This window comes from Mirounga leonina, unplaced genomic scaffold (assembly GCF_011800145.1).
Source record: "Mirounga leonina isolate KUSES-001 unplaced genomic scaffold, KU_Mleo_1.0 Mir_129, whole genome shotgun sequence".
NCBI lineage: Eukaryota > Metazoa > Chordata > Mammalia > Carnivora > Phocidae > Mirounga > Mirounga leonina.
The window spans coordinates 32,325,308-32,346,146 of record NW_023270323.1 but is presented as its reverse complement, the minus strand read 5'-3'; the positions used below and the strand labels follow the sequence as shown (position 1 = coordinate 32,346,146).

Below are 20,839 nucleotides of genomic sequence, written 5' to 3'. Positions count from 1 at the left end.
ATGGATTATTGCTAATTTTTACTATTAATGAAAAATTATTAAAATTTTATGCTCTACTGATAACAAGTATCTGTATATGAAAGCCAGATTAGTATGAAATTTTATACTTAACAGATGCTTCCATATTACCAATCCATAACTTTGCCATTATTTTTACATTAACTTTTACATAAACTTTACATTGTTTTAATTTTATCTTCATTATCTCATTCCCTTTTTCGAATTGGGAGTATTTTCTCTTCTTTAGTGATCCAGACTAATTAATTCATTTGACAAGTTAACTCTTTAGACCTCTTCTTTATGGCAAATGAAAAGAAAACATATTCACCCTTTATTTATTAACAATTTAATAATGATGAGTATGTTGAAAAGTGAAAAATTACTGTTTTTTTTCTTTTTTTTTTTTTTAATATGAGACTATATGTAAACCTCCTTTCCTTATTTTACTCTATTCTTTACCTTGTATTGGGTTTTGGTACCTTAGAATAGCAAGGCAAGGAGAGGGGGGAAAGATGGCGGAGGAGTAGGGGACCCTATTTAAACTGGTCCCCGGAATTGAGCTGGATATCTACCAGACCACTCTGAGCACCCACGAAACCAGCCTGAGATGTAAGAAGATCTGGATCTCTACAAACAGAATATCACAGGCAGTTGGTTTTGAGGTACGAAGCAGAGAGCCGTGATTCTGCGGTCAGATATTGGAGGATAAACGGCAGTGGGAGGGTGCCTGGACATGGGGATCCTGCACCGCCGGTGAGTGACAGCCTCGCGCGCTGCGGACAGGGCACAGACTCGCAGACCAGTAGTGTCTTTAGGGCAGCCCCTGAGGTGGAAAACCAGACCTGCGGGGTCGCGCGCACGCGACCCGCAGCCTCGGAGACGGAAACCTGGTGCTCAGAGGTCCCGCCGGTGAACTGCAACCCCCCGGGGTGGAAACCCCGAGCAGCGGAGTCGCGTGCACGTGAACTGCAGTCCCCAGGACAGAACCCCAAGTGGCGGAGCTGCGCATGCACATGAGAACTGGGAGCGGCTGGCGGTTTTAGAAGCACAAAGGGCAGAGACGTGCCCCGACCTGGAGGCAGGACTGGGAGCGCTGTGGAGGGGCGCACAACCCAGGACGCTGCAGTTTATAGCAGCACGGACAGAAATGGAGATGGTGTGGCCTGGAGAGCTCACTGAAGAACAGACTGAAGTCTCTCTGCTCTGACACAGAGGGTTGGAAACGGTCTCTCCTGCTCCAACTCGCAGAGGAGACGCGGAAAGGCGCCAGAGAACAAAAGCCCCAAAGACTGATTCCCACTGAGCCCATCCCCCGCCACAGGGGCGCAGGGCACCTCTGCCCAAACAGGGTTGCCTGAGTAACAGCGCGGCAGGCCCCTCCCACAGAAGACAGGCTGGGAAAACAAGAGGCCAGCAACCCTAAAGTCCCAAGAAAACAGGTGCATCTTGCTTGGGTTCTGGTCAATAATTTGGACTCTATACATTCCCTCAAACACCCATCAACAGAATGACTAGGAGGAGGAGCCCCCAAAACAGAAAAGACTCAGAGATTATGACTTATGCTGCAGATTTACAAATGGATGCAGATATAACCAAGATGTCGGAGATGGAATTCAGGCTAGCAATTGTGAAGACAATGGCTAGAATGGAGAAATCAATTAATGGCAACATAGAGTCTCTAAGGGCAGAAATAAAAGGTGAATTGGCAGAACTTAAGAATGCTATCAGTGAGATCCAATCCAATCTAGATAATCTAACAGCTAGGGTAACTGAGACAGAAGAGAGAATAAGCGATCTGGAAGACAGTATAATAGATAAAAAGGAAAAAGAGGAGGCCAGGGAAAAACAACTTAGAATCCATGAAAATAGAATCAGAAATAAGTGACACCATGAGGCATTCCAATGTCAGAGTCATTGCAATCCTGGAGGGAGTGGAGAGAGAGAGAGGGCTAGAAGATGTATTTGAGCAAATCGTAGCTGAGAACTTCCCTAATGTGGGGAATGAAACAAACATTCGAGTCCTAGAGGCAGAGAGGACCCCTCCTAAGATCAAGGAAAACAGGCCAACACCCCGGCATGTAATAGTAAAACTTGCAAATCTTAAAACCAAGGAAACCATCTTAAGGGCAGTTAGGGGGAAGAGATTCCTTACGTACAGAGAGAGGAACATCAGAATAATGTAAGACCTATCCACAGAGACCTGGCAAGCCAGAAAGGCCTGGCAAGACATATTCAGTGTACTAAATGGGAAGAACATGCAGCCAAGAATACTTTATCTGGCAAGGCTTTCATTTAGAATGGATGGAGAGATGCAGAGCTTCCATGACCGGCAGAAGTTGAAAGAATATGTGACCACTAAGCTGGCCCTGCAAAAAATATTAAGGGGGGTTCTATAAAAGGAGAAAGACCCCAAGAGTGATCTACAACAGAAATTTACAGGGACAATCTATAAAAACAACGTCTTCGCAGGCAACATGATGACAATTAATTCATATCTTTCTATAATCACTCTCAACGTGAATGGCCTAAACGCTCCCATAAAACGGCACAGGGTTGCCGATTGGATAAAAAGACAAGACCCATCCATATGCTGTCTACAAGAGACTCATTTTGAACCTAAAGATACATCCAGACTGAAAGTGAAGGGATGGAGATCCATCTTCCATGCCAGCGGACCTCAAAAGAAAGCTGGGGTAGCAATTCTTCTATCAGACAAATTAGATTTTAAACTAAAGTCTGTAATAAGAGACACAGAAGGACACTATATCATTCTTAAAGGGTCTATCCAACAAGAAGACCTAACAATTGTAAATATCTATGCCCCCAACATGGGAGCAGCCATCTACATAAGCCAGCTGTTAACCAAAATTGAGTCATATTGATAACAATATGTTAATTGTAGGAGACCTCAATACTCCACTCTCAGCAATGGACAGATCATCTAAGCAGAAAATCAACAAGGAAACAAGAGCTTTGAATGATACATTGGACCAGATGGACCTCATAGATATGTATAGAACATTCCACCCTAAAACAACAGAATACTCATTCTTCTCGAGCGCGCATGGAACTTTCTCCAGAATAGACCATATACTGGGTCACAAATCAGGTCTCAACCGATACCAAAAGATTGAGATTATTCCCTGCATATTCTCAGACCACAATGCTCTAAAACTGGAACTCAATCACAAGAAAAAATTTGGCAGAAATTCAAACACTTGGAAGCTAAAGACCACTCTGCTCAAGAATGTTTGGGTCAAGCAAGAAATCAAAGAAGAACTTAAACAATTCATGGAAATCAATGAGAACAAAAACACATCGGTCCAAAACCTATGGGATACTGCAAAGGCAGTCCTAAGGGGGAAATACATAGCCATCCAAGCCTCACTCAAAAAAATAGAAAAATCCCGAATTTACCAACTAACTCTACACCTTAAAGAACTAGAGATAAAGCAACAAACGACGCCTAAGCCATGCATTAGAAGAGAAATAATTAAAATTAGAGCAGAAATCAATGAATTAGAAACCAGAAACACAGTAGATCAGATCAATGAAATTAGAAGTTGGTTCTTTGAAAGAATTAATAAGATTGATAAACCACTGGCCAGACTTATCCAAAAGAAGAGAGAAAGGACCCAAATTAATAAAATTATGGAATGAAAGGGGAGAGATCACGACTAACACCAAGGAAATAGAAACAATTATTAGAAATTATTATCAACAATGATATGCCAATAAACTGAGCAATCTGGATGAAATGGAGGCCTTCCTGGAAACCTGTAAGCTGCCAAGACTGAAACAGGAAGAAATTGACAACCTGAATAGGCCAATAACCAGTAACGAGATTGAAGCAGTGATCAAAAACCTCCCAAAAAACAAGAGTCCATGGCCTGATGGATTCCCTGGGGAATTCCACCAAACTTTCAAAGAAGAAATAATACCTATTCTACTGAAGCTGTTTCAAAAAATAGAAGGAAAACTTCCAAACTCATTCTCTGAGGCCAGCATTACCTTAATCCCCAAACCAGGCGAAGACCCCATCAAAAAGGAGAATTTCAGACCAACATCCCTGATGAATATGGATTCCAAAATTCTCAACAAAATCCTAGCTAATAGGATCCAACAATACATTGAAAGGATCATCCACCACGACCAAGTGGGATTTATCCCCGGGATGCAAGGGGGGTTCAACATTCGCAAATCAATCAATGTGATAGAACACATTAATAAGAGGAGGGAGAAGAACCATATGGTCCTCTCAATTGATGCAGAAAAAGCATTTGACAAAATACAGCATCCTTTCCTGATTAAAACTCTCCAGAGTATAGGGATAGAGGGAACATTCCTCAAGCTCATAAAATCCATCTATGAAAAATCCACAGTGAATTTCATCCTCAATGGGGAAAAGCTGAGAGCCTTTCCCTTAAGATCAGGAACATGTCAAGGGTGCCCACTCTCACCACTGTTGTTCAACATAGTAGTAGAAGTCCTAGCAACAGCAATCAGACAACAAAAAGAAATAAAAGGTATTCAAATCAGCAAAGAAGAAGTCAAACTCTCTCTTTTTGCAGACAACATGATACTTTATGTGGAAAACCCAAAAGACTCCACCCCCAAATTACTAGAACTCATCCAGCAACTCAGTAATGTGGCAGAATACAAAATCAATGCACAGAAATCAGTTGCTTTCTTATACACTAACAACGCAACTGTAGAAAGAGAAATTAGAGAAATGATTCCATTTTCAATAGCACCAAAAACCATAAGATACCTCGGAATAAACCTAATCAAAGAGGTAAAGGATCTGTACTCTAGGAACTACAAAACACTCATGAAAGAAATTGAAGAGGATACAAAAAGATGGAAAAATATTCCATGCTCATGGATCGGAAGAATAAACATTGTTAAAATGTCTATGCTACCCAGAGCAAATCTATACCTTCAATGCCATCCCGATCAAAATTCCAATGACATTTTTCAAAGTGCTGGAACAAACAATCCTAAAATTTGTATGGAATCACAAAAGACCCCGAATCGCCAAGGAAATGTTGAAAAAGAAAAACAAAGCTGGGGGCATCATGTTGCCCAATTTCAAGCTATATTACAAATCACTGGTCACCAAGACCGCATGGTACTGGCATAAAAACAGACATACAGACCAATGGAACAGAATAGAGAACCCATATATGGACCCTTAACTCTATGGTCAAATAATTTTTGACAAAGCAGGAAAAAATATGCAATGGAAAAAAGACAGTCTCTTCAATAAATGGTGCTGGGAAAATTGGACAGCCACATGTAGAAGAATGAAACTCGACCATTCTCTACCACCATTCACAAAGATAAACTCAAAGTGGTTGAAAGACCTCAAGGTGAGACAGGAATCCATCAAAATCCTAGAGGAGAACATAGGCAGTAACCTCTTTTACATCGGCCACGGCAACTTCTTTCAAGATACATCTCCAAAAGCTAGTGAAACAAAAGCAAAAATGAACTTTTGGGACTTCATGAAGATAAAAAGCTTCTGCACAGCAAAGGAAACAGTCAACAAAACAAAGAGGCAACCCACAGAATGGGAGAAGATATTTGCAAATGACACTACAGATAAAGGTCTGGTATCCAAAATCTATAAAGAACTTCTCAAACTCAACACCCAAAAAACAAATAAGTCAGAAAGTGGGCAGAAGTTATGAACAGACACTTCTCTGAAGAAGACATACAAATGGCTAACAGACATGAAAAAATGTTCATCATCATTAGCCATCAGGGAAATCCAAATCAAAACCACACTGAGATACCACCTTACACCAGTTAGAATGGCAAAAATGGACAGGGAGAGAAACAACAAATGTTGGAGAGGTTGTGGAGAAAGGGGAACCCTCTTACACTGTTGGTGGGAATGCAAGTTGGTATAGCCACTTTGGAAAACAGTGTGGAGGTTCCTCAAAAATTTAAAAATAGAGCTACTCTATGACCCAGGAATTGCACTCCTGGGTATTTACCCCAAAGACACAGATGTAGTGAAATGAAGGGCCATATGCACCCCAATGTTCATAGCAGCAATGTCCACAATAGCCAAACTGTGGAAAGAGCCGAGATGCCCTTCAACAGATGAATGGATAAAGAAAATGTGGTCCATATATACAATGGAATATTACTCAGCCATCAGAAAAGATGAATACCCAACTTTTACATCAACATGGATGGGACTGGAGGAGATTATGCTAAGGGAAATAAGTCAAGCAGAGAAAGTCAATTATCATATGGTTTCACTTATTTGTGGAACGTAAGGAATAACATGGAGGACATTAGGAGAAGGAAGGGAAAAATTGGTGGGGGGAATTGGAGGGAGAGATGAACCATGAGAGACTATGGACCTGAGAAACAAACAGGGTTTTAGAGGGGAGAGGGGAGGGGGGATTGGTTAGCCTGGTGATGGGTATTAAGGAGGGCACGTACTGCATGGAGCACTGGGTGTTATACGAAAACCATGGATCGTGGATCTCTACATCAAAAACTAATGATGTATTGTATGGTGACTAACATAACATAATAAAATTAAAAAAAAAATAATATCAAGGCGAGCAGGAGTCAAATGGTGAAAGGGTATCTCTTGGATATTACTGATTTGGAACCAATTTATTAAAATTATGCATTTTTCAAATAATTTCTACATAATTGGCAGCTGTGTGTGATTTTCCTACATTTATTGTGAATGTTTATGTTCAGAATTCTTGTTTTCAATATTAGGTTAAACCATATTGTTGCGACTTGAATTCATCACCTTTGTGGGAAACAAGTCAGGAAATTATATCAGAAGTTGCTCTTCAGCTGTCATAGATCATTCTGAAGAGCACAAAGTATTGCATAGAAATAGGGGCCCAGGAGCTACCTTACCTGGAAAACGGGGAATAATAGTGTAACAGAGGCTTCCACCTGTCTCTGGCTGGGCCTATTTAAAATCTGTAAAGTGTCCTAAACTCTTCAGTAAAAAAATGCTTCACAAATACAAGATACAGTTGTCTCTTGCATGTAATCTAAGCAGGAACCACCAAGAATATTCTTTCTACTACTCAGTGCATGTTCATTATTTTGAGCATTGGAGCTGATTAATAATCAATTTTCTCTTTATTTTATATTTTAAGTATATACCACTCTTATTCCCAGAGAAGAATTTTATTTGCTTGAATCTTTTATTATTCTCCTCTGGTAAAGAGATAAGAGTTAGTTAAAGTAACATGATCCAAATGAATATTTCCAACTATTGTATTATTATGCTTGTTATTTTGCTTAACTCTTTGGTTATTGACTAACCAGTATTTTTGCAGTTATACTAAGGGAAAGAGAGGAGAGGAAACAAAGAAAATATGAAAGTGGTTTGTCTTTTGCAAGGACACATTAAATGAAATAGTTATATTATTTTTTTTAGCTGTCTTTTCTCTGGTTGTGATAGCAATTGATATTTGTCATACATTATAAAAATGATTTTTCACTTAGTTTTTTTGTAAAAGACAAAATTTGGTAAAATTGTGATAAAAATTTGATAAGATTTTCCAGTTTTGGTCATCAAATTAATGATAATAAAGTTTTTATATTTATATTATCATCTCAGCTTAAATTCTCCAACCTTTTATGGAGATCCTAGGTAAATGCAATATTTACTTAATCTATATTATAGCTTTCTGGTGGTTCTAAAAATAATCGAAATGTGTAAGCCAATATTTAGAGCTGGCTTCTAACTTGTATCTGAATGGAAAAGTTTTATATTTTTATTTATAGATATTTCCTATTTTTTGCTTTGACGTTAGAAAATATTTTATGTATTTTAATAGGAATAGTCTTGAATAAATTAAGACAAGAAATTGGGCACCTGGGTGGCACAGTCTGGTAAGCATGCGACTCTTGGTTTCTGCTCAAGTCTGATCTCAGGGTTCTGGGATCGAGCCTCACGTCGGGCTCTGCTCCACAGGGAGTGTGCTTGTGTTTCTTTCTCCCTCTCCCTCTGCACTCCTGCATCTTCTCTTCTCTCTCAAATAAATAAAATAAGTCTTTAAAAAAAAAAGGCAAGAAACTTTAGAACTAGGCTTATTAAAACTAAACTTACTGTAATCATTTTCCAAAATACTCATATATCAAAACATGTACACTCTAATCAAAATTATATGAATTGTATCTCAATAAAACTTGAAAAAATTGATTAAAAAGTCATATACCAAGAAATTACCAGTTATAGTAGTTTGCCCTTCATATATTGGTTAATTCATTATTGAAAATGTTATTTATTTATGAATAAATGCCTTATTTTCTTGAATCTTATTTATTTTAGGAGGATTTTGTTTTGTTTTATTTTCATAAAGAACTAAAGAGTTACTAAGGATAGACAACATTTTTATCCAAGGTAGTATATCCCAAACAATTTTTGCAGAACATTTAATGGTGATGGAATCTCCAAATTTAGAAATTTATTACATGAAGGCCACAAGAATGTTAAGAGTTCTATCATCTTGCAAATCATTGCTTACCTGAGATTGATATGCTGTTTTTATAGAGATAATAATCTTCTAATAAATAACAGTAACAAATAAATTTGACCATAATTCATCTATCTCATTTTCCTGTATTCTTTGTCACTATTTCCTTTTACCAATAACTTCTTACTCCTCCCTTTTTTCTCCTCTTCTTTCTTCTCATAAAAAAAGAAAAAACAACCCACTTTATTTAAACTAAAGTGCCTTGTTTCCTTTTCAATATAACATATATCTTTATCTTTCCAGATAATCACTTGAGAGAACCAGGGATATATATATATATATATATTTTTTAAAGATTTTATTGATTAGAGTGAGTGAGAGAGAGAGAGAGAGAGAGAGAGAGAGAAATGGAGCAGGGAGAGTGGCAGAGGGAAAGGGAGAAGCAGGCTCCCCACTGAGCAGGGAGCCTGGCATGGGGCTCCATCCCGGGACGCCAGGATCATGACCTGAGCTGAAGGTAGACGTTTAACTGGCTGAGACACCCAGGCACCGCAAGATACCAAGGACATACATTTTAATAATATAGCATGACGTTGCCCAAAGTAGAGAATCTAGATGAGGACATGTTTGCCAGGTTCTGACACCAACACATTATTCTTGCTTTTGAGCTATTCTTCCAATAAAGCATTGTAGAATTTATTGACAGTCTTGCCTTTTGAAGGCTCTTTCTTCCCTTCATCTGTTTCTTCTGTGGTTTAAACACCGATCAAAATTCATCAATGTCCATTGTTAAGTTTAGGTTATTACAGAATATAATTTTGAGGTTATAAAAAAGTACATTTTTCAGTTATTTTCTCATTGTGCTTAATTTTAGAATAGGTAAAAATATGTGAAGTATTATAATGTGTTAATTTGAAATTATTGTTAGTATATTTTTACAGCCATCATAGTGACATGTCTGTATCAATTTTGGTTGAACACATATGAGAGGAAATAAAAAAAAAATGAGTACATTTTTAGTAAAAGCTAAAGCTTTGACTGTTTTTAGTATTTCTACACCTATTAGAATAAACTAAATAACCTTTAAATGTCTTTCAAAAGACCATTGAACCTTTTTTTATTCCCCAAAATAAGGAATAAGGACATCAGAAACTTACCCAGATTCCTCAAAATGATGTTATTTAATTCAGTTCCAATTTGTGGTAAAGAAAAGAGGATGGTTGAACACTAAATTGGGTCAGAGGGTGTACTGATAATATTTAGAAAAATACTTTTGCCTACATGTTTGAATCTTAATATAAATGACTTAGAAAAGTCGTAACAAAGTATGGGCTATGGATCTATACCAATGTGCTAACTGCTGGTTTCCAGTGTGTGACAAAGCAAGAGGAACTCTCTGGAGAAACTTTTACAGCAATTTATTTGTTTTAATATCCAAACATATGATCAGTGGACTTGTTTTGGTGAGAGGGGTATATTTTATGAAATAATTGGTTTATGATAGATTACATTAAAAATATCTTCCAGTACAGATAGTCTGTAAAATGTTACTCTAGAAAGTAATCCTCCTGAGGCATCTGAGTGGCTCAGTCCATTAATGTGTCTAACTCTTGATTTCCGCTCAGGTCATGATCTCATGATCACGAGATCGAGCCCATGATCATGAGATCGAGCCCGGGGTCAGACTCTGCACTCAGTGGGTAGTTTGCTTGAGATTCTTTCCCTCTCTCTCTGCCCCTCCCCTAACATGCATGCGCTCTCTTTTGAACAAATAAATAAAATCTTAAAAAAAATAAGAAGGGAAGTAATCCTGTTGTTTGGCTTAATTGTTTTCTGTATGGTTATATTTGAGAAAATTTAGAAAAGGGTCCTTTAATGTTAATTAAAATGATAATAGATGTTTAAAAATAATTAAGCCAGGGGCACCTGGGTGGCTCCATTGGTTAAGCTTCTGCCTTCAACTCAGGTCATAATCCCAGGGTCCTTGGATTGAGTCCTGCCGCGCCAGGCTCCTTGCTCAGTGGGGAGTGCCCCCGTCCTCTGGCTCGTGCTTTCTCTCTCTCTCTCTCTCAAACAAATAAAATCTTTAAAAATATAGTTAAACCAAATTCCATTTTTTTTCACTTTAGAGAAAGTGTATATAAATATAATGAATCATCCAGTTTTGTGCTTAAGTTGGGTCTACTCCATAAATGAGGTATATGGATTATGAACTTTGGTGAGGGAGATCGTTTTGGGGGAAATTTTGACTCCTGAAGTAATAGGTCAAACAGAATCAGGTTGATCATATGTTGATGGTAGTGCAGTGCAGTGAAGGCTTTCAAGAACATTAATTAATTTTTTTTTAAATGAGAGACAGATTTTAGGCAACTGTTTCAATTAGCTGTAGAGTTTGGGCCAAGTTGCTTAAAGATGGGATTTTTTATTTCTCCTAAAATGAGTCATCCAGACACAGGGTATGGAGGCTGGTATGGTTTTATAGGACTCAGCTTTTCTTTTGTCCTTATGTGTGACCTTCATTCTCATGCTTGCAAATGGTCACTGGAGTACCAGTCACCATATTCTGGCTGGAAAAGGAGAAGGACCAGAAGCAAAAGGCACCTGTCATCGAGGACTGCCATTCATTTTGGAGATTATCGAGGTATTACACTCAAGAACTTACTCATGTTTCATTAGAAAAAATAATGCTTTGTATTCTTCCATATCTGAAAGAGTGGGAGTGTAATTTCTTTTTAAGATGAGAACAGGGCTTCTGCTAAAAGAAGTGGAGTTATGTTAGTAAGGAGGAAATAGAGAATGGATATTGGGTAATTACCCAGCAGTCTCTGCCATAGCAATTGTTGATATTTTGCAGTTGAACATACTTGGAGCTCTAGACATCTGAAGTGCTTTTGTCTTCAGAAAAGCAGCAAATTTAGATAAAATTTTGTTTGGAGTAATCTGTGTCTGATTCTTATGGTCTTGCAGTACTTTATTCTTCTGACAGTGTTCTTATTGATATATATATATTTTTTGTCTCGCTAAGTGCTTTATTCTTTGATAAAATGATACAGATTGAAAAATTCTGTGAAAGAACCACTTTGAATTAAAACAGACCATTTGAAGAGAGAAACAACATTCTGTTCAGAAAATTAATAAGGCCCAATCTTTGTTTGGATCCTTTTCCAGTAAAATGTTCTATTCATTCACATTAATATGTGTTAATGAAAGTAATATGGCTCAGTACTTAATGTTATTAACTGTGGTGAATATTCATACTTCTGAGGCGAGTTTAGACACAGATAATTGGATATATAGGTAGTATAAAGTAAAATTTAAAGGCTCTGTAATTTATAGGAGGCAAAAAGTATATTAGTTTAATTCAGATATTATTACATTTTAATGTGACTATAAATAGAAATCCTATGTCATACATTTCAATAGTTTCCTTGATTTAAGATGTGGTATTACGGTTTTCCTTGGCTTTATAGTTCTCAAAATTCATAGCTTAGATAATAATTATTGTGTTAAGAATGTAGGTACAATTCATTTTTGATATATGCTGGTAGATTTTTAGAATCATGACTATATTTATTTTTGTATTTTCAGAGAAGTAAGATATATTTAAATATTTTAAACAATATTTTCTTTGTTTTTACGACTTTAGATCTGGTGTGGTGTGATTACACAGTTAAAAATTTTAAGGACCACATTTCTATTCTCCATTTTTTTCTGCCATGATATCTTTTACATTAGGGAGCTTCACTATGTGAGTGTGCATTAGATTTACTAACTAATAATCTTAAAACATTCTGGCTTCCTTAGATAACATTGGTTAGTGTTTCTTCACAGATATTTTTATCATGGCAAATCCTAGAATAATAATAAAATATTTCCACTGAACAAAAGTTTAGAGATTAGTTCAAAGTCTCATTTTTATAGGTAAAGAAACAAAAGGAAAGATGAATTTTATCCAAGGTCAAAAAAAGCCATTTACTTGGTGAGGTGAATTAGAACTTCTTTCTTTAAATCTTTCCTTTTTTATCACCTGTCTCAAAGAAATTTGTACACCAGATAAGAAGTCCCACTCTAGTTATTTTAGAATGCTATTGGAAGACCTATATTCAAGTTTTAGCTTTGTCTTCTAGAACTGCATAACCTGGGGCAAAATACTTGTCTGTTATCAGTTTTCCATAAAACTGGCAAATGCCATCTGGCTAACAAATTAACACAATCGCTGTGAAGATCAATGAGATGCATGTGAAAAACACTAGAGGTCTTGGGGCGCCTGGGTGGCTCAGTCATTAAGCGTCTGTCTTCGGCTCAGGTCATGATCCCAAGGTCCTGGGATCGAGCCCCGCATCGGGCTCCCTGCTCGGTGGAGAGCCTGCTTCTCTCTCTCCCACTCCCCCTGCTTGTGTTCCCTCTCTCGCTGTTTTTCTCTCTCTGTCAAATAAATAAATAAAATCTTTAAAAAAAAAAACACAAAACACTAGAGGTCTAATAATAGTATCAACAAGAAGAATCATTTATTTTTTATGGCACTTTATTATTGCTCTAGTGCCTTATTTGACCTGCTTATTTTTCTTACATTGTATACAGAGAAATCATGAGAAATATTTCTATATACTGTGATGCTGAATACAAGTAGGAAAATTTACCTTATGATTTCAGCATGATTTAATTTATGACTGTTAATTTTAAAGATTGATTAAAATTGATTTATATAATATGATCTGCAGTATCAAATAACTAAATATTAGGAACTTTAGTAAAGTCATCTGATGCTAGATAGTTCCACAAATATGACTGATAATCATGAGTTAGAATACCTTGATGGTACTGTCTTTAGTATCTATTTTCCAGATAACAAAAATATAATGTGCTGCTGAGAGGAGTATCTCTTGTATATTTGTGGCTAAATACCATTCACAGTTTTATAATTAGATATGAATTTTTTTCAAATGATCATTAATTCTTTCCATCATCTTTCTTGGTCTTTAAAATATCTATTTATCCTTCAAGGTCCCAATGAGGTACTACCATGTTTGAGAATCTTTTCCTGACTTATCTTTTAATTTATATAACTTTTTAAAAATTTTAATTCCAGTGTACTTAACTTACAGTGTTTACATACAATGTTATATTAGTTTCAGGTGTATAATACAGTGATCCAACAATACCATATAGTACTCAGTGCTTATCAAGATAAATGTATTCTTAACGCCCTTCAACTATTTCACACATCCCTTAATTTATATAACTTTGATAACTTGTAAAGGATATACTAGAAAATTTGTCCCAACAGAAGCAAATGTAGTTAGTTATTGCTTTATATATTCATGTCTTTCCATACTTGAAAGAGAAAAGCCATCAGATTTTAGTGTGTGTGTGTGTGTGTGTGTGTTTTGGGGGTGAGGAGTCTTCTGAATCTTTCATTTAAAGTAAACGTTAGAGTCTCAAGAGTTTAAATGGATCTATAACCCTTTTATGCAATATTCACCTTAGTATCTCTAAAAAGATAACCAACGGGGCGCCTGGGTGGCTCATTCGTTGTATGTCTGCCTTTGGCTCGGGTTGTGATCTCAGGGTCTTGGGATGGAGCCCTGCATCGGGCTCCCTGCTCGGCGGGAGGCCTGCTTCTCCTTCTCCCACTTCCCCTGCTTGTGTTCCCTCTCTCACTGTGTCTCTCTCTGTCAAATAAATAAATCTTTAAAAAAATAATAAAATAAAAAAAATAAAAATAAAAAGATGACCAACTAGAATATCTTCAAAATGTCTTCCTTAAAACATTTTTAGATATTTGGCTTTTTCTAAATAAAAAATAAGATTTTTTTATTTCTAGTTTATTTGATTTCTTATTATGTATTTTCAGCTAAGATTGTGCCAAACATATGTCATTACTATGCTTATCAGTATATACTAACTTATTCCCAAACATAACATGTTTATGCATAAACACAGATAAGACAAAATGGAAGTATTATGGAGCATCTTATTTTATACTTGGTTATATTATATACTAAGGTTTCCAAGATATTTTCTGTAAACATGAAAAAAAAAAGAAAACAAAATTAGTCCAAGGTATTTTTAGGTAGGATATGCAGATAAATACTTGATGCTAATTTAAATGCTTCAGAATATCTAATTCATTGATATTGTAAAGATTTTTAATAAGGTTTGGTAGAGATATCTTACTGTCTTATTAATTAATAGTAATCTGTCAACACAGTTTTCACTTGCATAAAATTTTTGGTAATGTGATATTATTCTTCATGAATAGTTTTAGGAATTTATATATTCTTAATATCTGACTTATACATAAAAGAATATATATATGAATGTTAAGTATATATACACACACACTTAAGAACAGTTAGGTAGAAATTATGAGTTATCTTGGTTTGGCAAAAAAAAGTAAGGTTATCAGATAACAGAAAAACTAACACTTTTCAGAAATTTTAAGAAAAATTTAGGTGAAACAAATTAATTTTTAGCCTTAATATTATGAAGAGGTATTTCTAAGGGCTCTACATTTTATGAGTTTTGTCATTAATTTTGGTGTGAGGGGTTAAGACTTTTTAAAATTGAGAACTGGTTTGAGTTTTGAGATAACACAAACTATAGCTTATCTGAGTCAGTTACTCCCTAAATTTTACAATTTTACTTACCTGGCTTACATAGTATTTCTGTGGAGTTGAGGATTCTAAGGAGATGGATGTTGGAGTTGAGAAGCAAATACCCTAGTAAAACAACCAGAGGGGCAATGATCATTTCAGTCAAGAAACAGAATTGTTAAAATTCTGTTGGGTAGTGAAAGAAGAGTTGGGTTGAGACTCAGGGAATAGCATGGGCAAAGTAGGAGGTCATGAACATTTATGACATTTCAGGGAATGTGAATCCAGTTTGGAGAAGATTTGTGAGAGATGATCTGGAAGATAGATTGAGGTTGTATTTTGGGAGTTATTGAATGCTAAGGTAGTATGAAGTCATCTGAGACTTCATAAAAGTATAGGGAGAGACCATTTCAAATAGGCCTGTGGCAGTGGTGTGGAAGATAAGAGCCAAATGAGTTCACAAGAACTTTCAACTTGTGGAATTATAGAAATAAAAGGAAGGGGGTGGTGTTAAGAGGTATTTTGGAATCAGTTTAAAAGAATTCAAATGATAAGGTAAGGCTGAAGAATGTATAAGAAGGATGTCTCCAACATTATAACAGAATTTATAACATGGCAGACTGGAAGACCAGTGATGTGATTTTAATAGATTGAAATCACAGGGAATGTAAGAGTTGAGGTTACTAGAAGAGGGCAATTAATGGTTATAGGATGTTTAAATTTTGTAAGACTTGCTGAAAATATTGGTTGTGTTTGTTGTTCCTGATGCAGTTGGAAATGCATTGTTTTAGAACTTAGAAGCAAGGCCAAAGTTAACTTGAGATAAGAGTTGGGCATAATATATATATATATATATATAGTAACCATAAGCCAAAAAAGGATTATAGAGTAAGATCATGTTTAGGGGCACCTGGGTGGCTCAGTTGTTAAGCATCTGCCTTCGGCTCAGGTCATGATCTCAGGGCCCTGGGATTGAGCCCCACATCGGGCTCCCTGCTCCACGGGAAGCCTGCTTCTCCCTCTCCCACTCCCCCTGCTTGCGTTCCCTCTCTCACTGTCTCTCTCTCTGTCAAATAAATAAATTAAATCTTTAAAAAAAAAAAAGAACATGTTTAAAAATGGGACTTTGATGAACACTTCCATTTAAAGAAGTAATAGAGGATGAGGTGTCAGTGAAGGAAGCTGAGAAGGATTAATATTAAATAGGGAGTTAAGAAGGGGACACAGAAGGGGAGGACAATGGGGCAGAAAGATAGTACTGAAGAGAATTTTAAGAAAAACAACAGGGACGCCTGGGTGGCTCAGTCAGTTAAGCAGCTGACTCTTGATTTTGACTCAGGTGAAGATCTTGGGGTCCTGGGTTGGAGCCTGGCGTCAGCCTCCACCCCCTGTGAGGAGTCTGCTTCAGGATTCTCCCTCTCCCACTGCCCCTCCTCCTGGTCACTCTCAATTAAGTAAATCTTTAAGAAAAAAAGGAAAAACAACAATGCCAAAAGTTATAAAAGTTAGGTCTGAAAAGGCACGGCTTTGTGAATGTATAGTTCCTATTTACATATTGAAATGTAGTAATATACAACATTCTGGATAAGTGTTTATTTGGCAGCATAGGAGATAAAGGGAATTGGACCTTGACAATTGTAAACTGAGACTCAGCAAGGGAAATTGTGTTGCCCATGACGTACTTCTAGTAAATGGCAGTGGACAGACTCACATCTGTATCTAATGAAACACAATCCTAATTTTTGTTTTCTGTTGTGTCTTGTTGTCTCTCTTAAAAAAGGAAGTATGGGTAGAAAACAAGCTGAAAAGTTAAAGGTGAGGAAGAATGAAGCATACATTAAGTAAACTGGTGGGGAGCAAAGGCCTTGGGGACTGTAATGTTAATAATTATGTGGGTTCATGTATCATATATCTTTTAGTATATTCCCAGGTAATTTTATAATAAATGTAACTGAAGTGGATTTTATCCTCACCACTGCTGTTTAAACTTGGGGAAAGTGATTTTGGAGTTTCATTGCCTTATTGCTTTTATTTTTGAACCTAAGAGGTAGCTCTGTAAATTCTCATGTACACGTTTATAAAAGGCCAATAAATGGTTAAAAACAGTTACTAAAATTTTGTAGGCAGTATGATTTAAGAAATTAGGGCAATAGCTTTGCCTAAGTATTGGATATTCAGAGACTCAAATTATCTATCATAAATTACAGTTCAGAAATATGAATTGGAGATAGTCATTTTAATTAGGAAGATACACTTGGAAATGGAGTAATTTTTTAAAGGTAATTTCCTTGGTGTTTTACTGATTGCTTGAATTTATTTACCACACAGACGTCACAATAAAATAGGTATTATGGGGTAGTTTTTAATTAGAGATAATGGCTTGTAGAGCTGAAGTGATGAATCATTTTATCCATATATTGGCTTAAGTGGCTTTAGTGAAAGATGATCCCATCGACAGCTTTGGAGTATCCCAACTGAATGCTTTGTCTTCTGAAACACAACAAAATCTGTCTAACATTTCAGTTTATATTCAAAAGCTTGACATCAACAGTGAGATACAAAGATAATCAAAATATTAACATATCTTTGGAAACAAACAGGTAATTTTGCCTTTCATCATAACTGAAGCACTTTATAAATTAATAGAAAAATAAGTTATATGGCTACATATTTCTAAATGTAAATGGGATTGGGAGGGAATCAACCAGGCTTTTCAAATTTATGAGCGTGAGTACAATAGTCTCGTTGATGAGATGGCTTCACAGGTATGAAGGATATGTCATTCAGAAGGACACATTGATTCGCGTTAGTTCCTTTCTGTTTGTTTGCATTTAATTATGTCCTAAAAGGATTGGTATAGAGAATAAAATATACATGAACTAGCACTTCTGATTTATAAAATATACCAATGACATTTCAATTTAGAGTACAACCTCTGTAGGGAGAATAAGACTGTACATGCAACTTGCATTAACAATATTGAATTCAAATGAAAATTTATTCCTATTTCCCATTCTTTTAGCCAAGTTATTTTATTCTTACTGAAATGTACATTTTAACAATGCTTGTACTTAAAACCTGCAATCAATAAAACTGAGATATGAAAATAAATACAACTTGAGAAATTTATATACTTAATTTCATTCTTTGTTCATTCCTTATAAAGGTGGTATTTCTCAATGTCCCTTAGATAATACAGAATTAAGAAATTGGATTTAACACTAACTCACTATGCATATTAAGATTTTTCTTGTGAATGTACCCCATATCTGATATGTTGATGTCAGAATGTATTTCACTGAGTATTTTGATACTAAGGATAGCAGAGGTTTAGTGCCAACATTAGAACCACGAGCTCAGGAAAGCCTCCAGGTGCTGTTAAAATGATGATGAATCTTAAACAGTTGTTTCAAACTTAGTGTCTTTCCTGTTCAAATAATCATTGATTGCTAATATCCATTCTCCTTCCATAAGTCTTGGCCTTTTCCCAAAAGTTTGAGATGCCAGTGTAAGATAAACTGGCCCTCTGATTTTAAATCACTTGTCATCATAATCATTATTATCATCACTTGTAACCAAAGAAAAGAGATGAATTGGGATGCAGCCTCTGTATAGTTTCTGTTAATTTAATTTTAAGCAGTCTGCCTTGGTGAGGAATCTGAGGTAAATTGTATGGACCGTGAAATAGGATCTTTAAGATGCTTTAAGCAATCCCTCTATAAAACAAGACCAATAGATGTGAGGGCCATCTGACATCAGCATCTCTCCCCCTTCCCCACGCTTGCTGCTCTCACTGGATAGTAGGCACCCTTTCCTTTGTCAGGGGAAGTGGTTGTCTTTTCAGAGGCCAAATGCTCAACAGAAGATGGCCTCCTGACGTAGAGGACAGCTGTTTTTTAGGAGTACTCAGTCTTAGGTAACGGACCAGTTTGCTACCACTTCTAACAAGTTCCATTGACCTCAGACCGTTCTAAAGTTTGGTGTGTTGCACAGAGACCAAACCTAAATATCAACAGAATGAACTGGAATATGACAGATTTCTGTTGTAAAATCATCATATCAAAAATGATTAGGGGAGGGGGGTGGGGAGATGGGTTAGCCCGGTGATGGGTAATAAAAAGGGCACGTACTGAGTGGAGCCCTGGGTGTTATATGCAAACAATGAATCATGGAGCACTACATCCAAAACTAATGATGTAATGTATGGTGATTAACATAACATAATAAAATTTAAAAAAATGGAATAAAATGAAAGCAAGAAAATCTGAAAAGACAGATTAATATTAAATGTTCCTCAGGCTGGAAGGCATTTGAAGTCACCGTATTGATGTCAATAATACCTTATAATGTACTTGTCTAATAGAGTCTTATAATATTTTAAAAATAACTTAAGCCCTTAATAAAATATAATAATATCAAATACCTTCTGTCCTAGTGACTATGGGTAAGTTAATAATTTTTTTTCTTTTTTTTCCAGTGTTTATTTTTTTTATTTTTTTTTTTAAAGATTTTATTTATTTATTTGACAGAGAGAGACACAGCGAGAGAGGGAACACAGGCAGGGGGAGTGGGAGAGGGAGAAGCGGGCTTCCCGCTGAGGGGAGAGCCCGATGCGGGGCTCGATCCCAGGACCCTGGGATCAGGACCTGAGCTGAAGGCAGACGCTTAATGACTGAGCCACCCAGGCGCCCCTCAAGTCAGTGTTTTACTTGGTAAACATGTCTGAGACCATGCATCCCTGGCTGCTAAGCACCATGGCGGACAGGGCTAGAAAGGTAACAGCTTTATTTTGAGCAGGGGGCAAAGATAAGGCAGCACTTTACAGCTACATTGTAACTAGATCCTGCATCAATAATTTTTTTTTTCTGCTGTAGTTTCCTTATAATTAAAAAGGAGATAATAGTACCTACTTCATAGTTTTGTTATGGTGATTGAGTCAATATATGTTGAGTGTTCAGAAGGGTTCTAGCACAGAGTAAGTTAAATATTTGCTATTATTTTTTAATCATTAATAATAGCAAAGTGAACCTACTGGGCTTTCTTGGAGCCTTTTGTAGAATCCCTTGCTTTGTTTGACATACGTAAGTCATCGATTTTTCCCCTGAAGAATTAGTGCCAGACTAAGTTCTTGATACTGGATTATTTCAAAATATAATTGAAATTGTGCTGCCACATTTATGATTCTGTGAATGTCATACATTTTTATTTGTCAGAATTCTAAAGATAAAAACATTGACTCTTTTCAGTCAAGTTATTATGTCATATTAATCTGGTTGTGACTGTTTTGCCATGAAATATTTCTTCTATGCTCATCCATTCTTTTTTTTAAATTTTTTTATTGTTATGTTAATCACCATACATTACATCATTAGTTTTTGATGTAGTGTTCCATGATTTTTAATGCATTTTATATCTATATATTGCCCATCATGCAAATAAGAGTATAAAGCAGGCTTTAACTTTCAAAAGGCAAGAGAAACCTGGTAAGTAACAAGTACATTGGACTCTCTCCTAATCCTAAATTAGTGTTGCAAGTGTCTCAATAATTATGATACTTTTCTTACTTAAACTTGGTGTTTTTGCTGTTTCTGATGCTTCATTTAGGCATATAGTTAATAATTGCTTAAAGTTCAGCATAAGGATATGCTACAAACCAATAGTCCTTATAATGGCTATTTTAACATTTAGAAATAGAAGTTCTCAAGCAAACTGTGTAGAATAGAGAAATGAAATGATTATTTTACTGCATTCTAATGATGCCTGTTTTTCATT

The 20,839-nt window shown here is 36.1% G+C and overlaps 1 protein-coding gene and 1 non-coding gene across 2 annotated transcripts in view; one reads left to right on the top strand and one right to left on the bottom strand.

Moving 5' to 3' along the window:
* Positions 1-20,839, top strand: part of ADGRL3 (adhesion G protein-coupled receptor L3) — an 811,907-nt gene that overhangs the window by 213,323 nt on the left and 577,745 nt on the right. The window lies entirely within an intron of this gene.
* On the bottom strand, positions 19,786-19,916 carry LOC118010955. The gene has a single exon (XR_004679370.1). It is a non-coding gene; the product is annotated as a small nucleolar RNA SNORA63 (small nucleolar RNA).